General features: G+C 34.3%; 1 non-coding gene across 1 annotated transcript; it reads left to right on the forward strand.

Annotated features, from left to right (window-relative positions):
• The first annotated feature begins 5756 nt into the window (after positions 1-5756).
• On the forward strand, positions 5757-5828 carry TRNAC-GCA. Its single transcript has one exon. It is a non-coding gene; the product is annotated as a tRNA-Cys (tRNA).
• Positions 5829-6042: the final 214 nt, after the last annotated feature.

A 6042-nucleotide genomic window follows, 5' to 3' on the forward strand; every position in this document is an offset into this window, starting at 1 on the left:
GTTGAGCTTGTCCTTCTCGAGGACAGATCGCAGGGAGAAGGTGTTCGTATTCGACGTCATGGTAATCTACAAGAAAAAAAGCGAAATAAATATCATATTCTTAATCATTTAATTAGGCCTTTAACTAAATGATGCTCCCACTGAATTCTATAATTCATGTGGGACAAGATCCACATCATACTAACCCTTGAGTTAGCTTTGGCTAATATGCCCAAGACTTAGTATGATCGGTAGGTAACGATTACCAATTACATCTCTATGCAACTCTTGTTTATAGAATCAAAAATCCGCATTTATATTAAAACTCGAGTTAGCTTTGGCTAATACACCTGAGAGTTAATATATATGTATTTTGACCTAACTTTCCAACCGTTGGAATAATGCCTATAGTTATACTCGATCCAACCGAGTTAACTAGGAATACTCAATCTAATTGAGTTGTATTCACCCATGCGTTGATAGGCGGGACCAAGATTGTCCCTCCGTACCCTACCAAGATAGTATGTGTTGCTCTGCTTTGGCAGATTCAACAACTACATGCGATCGAGGTAGTAGTAGGTATCACGGCACGGTAGGCATTAGAGTTGACGTGATTTAGATCTAATCTAAATGATGATGCGTATCAAATACTTTATTTAGATCTAATCTAATCGTGGGGTGCATCATGTGCATGATTTAGATCTTATCTAATCGCTAGGCACTAATTAACTACTTAATTAAACATGCATCATATACATATAAGCAATTAATTAAATTATTTTGTGATTGTGTCATGGCCCTATTACGATCTTCTCAAGCCAATGAGAAGATCGGATGGTCAACCTAAGGTCAACAGCTTCTCAAGCTTCTTCCTTTGACCACCTTGTGTTGCTCGCGCCCTCCTCGTAACTCCGTCTCGTGTGAACCTTCCACCGCTTCAAAATTACATTACAATTTTGAAACTCGAGTTACATTCGAGTCTAAATCTAATTTACAACCAGAATAAAAGGAAGGCACGACGCGCAGGTCGCGAAAAAATAAAATAAATAAAAATAAGATAAATACAGCACGCACATCACATAACGGCACACATGCCGTATTATGAATTACAACACAATTGTCCAATCGAATTGGGTCTTTGGGCCATGACTATCACAAAAATAATATATAATTCAAAATTATATATTTTTCATAATTTTTCTATAATTTTTCATAATTTTACAGATTTTATGAGTAAATTTTTTCCGGCGGTCCCGATTAGCGATTTCGGGCGCAATCGCGGAGCAAATCCCTTTGCGGGGTTAGGGGCAGTACCCCTACCTGCGATCTAACCATCGCAAGTTGCTCCTAAGCGATCCAAGAGCGCCTTAGCCCGCTGTCCCAAAATATTTTGGGTCAAAACATTACCGTTTTGAAAAATTCTTCTCGGTAGTCGAAGCCTACAAGTGCCGAAACACTTATGCTTCACTTCTACGAGAAAAATACCCATAAAATCATAAAAATTAGGAAATTCAAAGAATGTTACAGTATGCATATTTTTCACAAAAATACTAATTTAAACTAGTACTCGCTTCGCACGTGGCTCTGATACCACTGTTGGATTTTTCGGGCGCGAAAATCGCTTTTTCGCGTCGCGGAAACCCCGAATCACCCATGCCACTGGATCTCGTGCGAAGAAAACTTTCAAAAATACGAGTACGAGTTTAAAGCTTCAATCTACAGTAGATCTACAAAGGAAGAAAACATTTTTATACCTTTGAAGCGTGCCTTTCGCGTATCCCGCTCGTCCAAAATGCCGGATCTCTAGACCGTCAAGCGTACGGTCCTCTAGAAGTATCCACACGGACAACTTAGGTGGAGAAGACCTAAACAAAGGTGTGCTAGCACCTTGATAGGTCACGGCAAGAAGAGGAGAGGGAGAGAGCAAGAAGAACTCTAGGAAGAAGAAGGAATCAATATGCCTTAAAATGAAAAATCAATTTCATTTACCATGATAAGTGGCCGGCCACATCTCCAAGGTGTAACCCCAATTCTCATTAAATGTAGCCATTAAAGAAAATGGAGCTGTAACTCCCATGAGGTGGCACACTTTGATGATGTGACACATCATCATTGGTCCACATCTTGCCATCTCACTAATGATGTGGCAATTAGTCAAGTCAAACTTGACTCTTCCTTTTCCTCTCAAGTCAAGTCAAACTTGACCAAATCTCTTCCATGGTTAATCGAATCCAACCATTTGATTCAAGCCAACTTAATATAATGAATCTGATTCATTTAACTAAATTGATTCAATGAGTCATAATCTAAATTAGACTCATTGAACACATGAATCAACTTGAGTCCAACTCAAGTTAGCCTAATTAGGATTACTCTTAATCCAATTTGATTCATCAAATGAATCTAATCCTATTGGTTCATCATATGAACCTAATCTCCATCTAATTGTCCTTAGTGTGTGACCCTATAGGTTCTTGTAACGTTGGCAATGCCCTAAACTCATTTAGGAGCATAAGTAATGAGCGGTATCTAGCAACACATCATTACTACCCAAGTTACAAGAATGTTGAGATCCAACATCACCTTGTGACTACTAATTGTGACTCCTCACAATATATGACAAGTGTCCTTCTATCCTAGACATCTAGATTGGTCAATGTGAGGCATAGACCGTGTCATCCTCTGACCAATCTAAATCTTGAACTCCAAGTAGACTCACTAAATCAAATGAGCTCAATATCCTATATTGACTCATTTGGGCATGAACATGCACTTCGTGGTCTCACTCTATCAAGAATACCGATGTCTCTCCCGTCATATAGGAGGGATAGATCACATTTACATCACTCACATCCCTCTGCATAATTTGTTATATACCCAGTAATCGCCTTTATAGTCCACCCAGTTACGGGTGACGTTTGACGAAACCAAAGTACATAACTCTTTATGTAGGGATCTATGGTGACTTCAGGTCTAAGGACTAGTAGTCATACTAATAGCCACATGAGAAAGTATATGACACTCATATAACGATCCATGATACTTTCTCATGGCGGGTCATTCAGTATACATTCTCTAATGTATACTCATGTGTCAACTTGATATCTCTATATCCATGACTTGTGAGATCAAGTCATCGAATTGACCTACATGCTAGTCTTATTGCATTAACATTGTCCCTGAATGTTAATACTCGACTAGGAATGATTAAGAGTAGTGTTCCCTATATCATCTCACTATCAGTTCAACTAACCGATTGATATAGGTGAGAACCGTCTACTCAAGGACATTATTATACTTAGTTTATTTGGCACCAATACAAGTAAGTATAATAACTAAAATCCAAATGCCTTTATTTATATAGATAGAATATGATACAACAAGTCCAAAATACAATCATCAAATGATTGGCTCTAGGGCTCTAGCTAACACTACTCATGTTCGTAATTCTACTAAACTGTCAGGTTTTGCTTACTCTTGTTATTCGCGTTCTTTTGCTTCATTTGTTGCATCTATTCATTGTCTTTCTAAGCCTGTATCCTATAGAGAAGTTGTTTGTAACCCACTTTGGTAGAGTGTTATGGCTGAGAAACTAACTGCTTTACATCAGATTCATATATGGGATATGGTATCATTGCTACCAGGAAAACATACTATTGGTTCTCGTTGGATATATAAGATCAAAACTAAATCTGATTGATCTATCGCATGATACAAAGTTTATCTTATTACTAAAGGTTATTCTCAGGAGTATGACATGGATTATAAGAAAACATTTGCTCCTGTTGTAAAAATGAAGACTGTTCTTACTCTGATTGTTGTTGCTTCTATTTGTCGATGGAGAATATCTCAAATGGATGTCAAGAATGCATTTCTAAATGATGGCCTTCATGAAGAAATTTATATGACACCTCCTCTTAGTATTTCACACCACCCTAGTGAAGTTTATAATTTTGTGAAGCGCTTTATGGTCTCAAACAAGCACCTCATGCTTGGTTTGAGAAGTTTTCTACAGTGATTACTTCGCTTGATTTTCATTCTAGTAATCATGATTCAGCATTGTTTGTCAGATGTACGAGTGCTGGTTGTATTATTTTATTATTATATGTTGATGACATGATTATTACTGATGATGATTCTGATGGAATTGCTTTCTTGAAGTCTGAGTTGACTCATTGTTTTGTTATGAAAGACTTGAGTATACTATGTTATTTTTTTTTGGTATTGAGGTCACTTATTCTCCAAAGGTTATCTTTTATCCAAGTCAAAATATATATCTGATTTGTTTGAGCATGTTCGTCTTACTGATAATAGAGTTGATACTCCTATTGAGACTAATGCTTGATATTCTATATCTGATGGCTCATTTTTACCGGATCCTAGTTTATATTGTTAGAAGCTTGGTTTATTTCATCGTGACTTATCCAATATTGCATATGCTATTCACGTGGTTAGTCAATTTGTCGCTGCACCAACTATAGTTTATTGGGCTGTTATTTTTCGTATTCTTAGGTATCTTTGGGGTACTCAATTTCAAAGTAATTTATTTCCTTTTACTTCATCACTGGAGTTGCGTGGATACTCTAATGTTGATTGGGCTGGTGATCCTACGGATTACAAATCTACCACCAACTTTTACATTTTTCTAGGTGATTCCCTCATTTCTTGGAAGAGTAAGAAACAAAATGTTATTTGTAGATCTTCCACAGAAATTGAGTATCATGTCATGACCTTAACTACTTGTGAGATAGTTTGGTTACGTTGGTTATTTGCGGATATGGATATATGTCTTTATCAACATATTCCATTACATTGTGATAATCAGAGTGCTATTCAAATTACGTGCAATTTAGTTTTTCATGAATGAAAAAAATATATTGAAATTTCTTGTCATATTATTAGATCATCTTCAAATTGGCATCATCATATTATCTTTTGTTCCTTCAAATTTACAAATTGTCGATATGTTTATCAAAGCACATTCCGCTTCACCTTTTTATTTTTTTTTTATAACAAATTCTCAATATTTCTGATTGTAGTTTGTAATTTAAGAGGATATTAGATTATATATATTTATGTATTTATAATTTTTGGGACAATTTTTTTTTCTATTTAAAGTCTTAACTTAACTATATAATTTATATTCTGTATTTTGATAATTGATTTTAAATTTAATAATATGATTAATTTTTGTTTGCGGTTGACTAAGATAAAATAAGAAATAAAAATAGAATGATGAAATTCCAAGATATTGACTCAGGAATTATCAATTTGGTCAGAAATATGTGATGACTTACATCACAGAAAGTCTCTTTTTGCTCCGATAGATGAACGGGATTTAATAATTAAAAGATTGGGAGAATACGGAACTCTTAACTTACATTATATTGAATATTAAATTATATATTGATATCGTCCTCAAATATTTTGATATATTAGATTTTTAATATAATTCTGTATGATTTATTAAAATTTTTGATATTTTTCTCGTGGTTCAATAACACTGAGTTATTAAAGTTGGACACGATAAAAAATATTTATCAAAAATAAAAAACTTTTGTTTTGTTTCTTTTGCGCATGAAATTAAAAATGAACGTAACTAATTTAATTTTTTATTATAAAATATAGTAAATGAAACAAAGTGATATGACATTATTTACTCCCAATAAGATTAAATCTAAACGTGCTAATTTTTATTATAAAATCGAAATTGGATTAAGTAATCGAATTAAGAAAAAAATTTAATATTAATAGTAATTGTGAGTTATATATCAAATGGGTCCATAGCTCAGTGGTAGAGCAATTGACTGCAGATCAATAGGTCACCGGTTCGAACCCGGTTGGGCCCTGTTTTAGCAACTTTTTTCTTTTTAAAACTGCTAATCAGTTTTGACGGTGCCATAAAATATATATATATATATATATATATATATATATTATTATCTTTTCGTCTCTATTTTCCTGATTTGCACCGTGTTAGAGCAATTAATAGTAAACTTTAGGACAATGATTCAACCTATTTTATTAACAATATGTTTCTTTTTATCTTTTTTTAATCAGTAT

Source organism: Zingiber officinale, chromosome 6A, assembly GCF_018446385.1.
Source record: "Zingiber officinale cultivar Zhangliang chromosome 6A, Zo_v1.1, whole genome shotgun sequence".
NCBI lineage: Eukaryota > Viridiplantae > Streptophyta > Magnoliopsida > Zingiberales > Zingiberaceae > Zingiber > Zingiber officinale.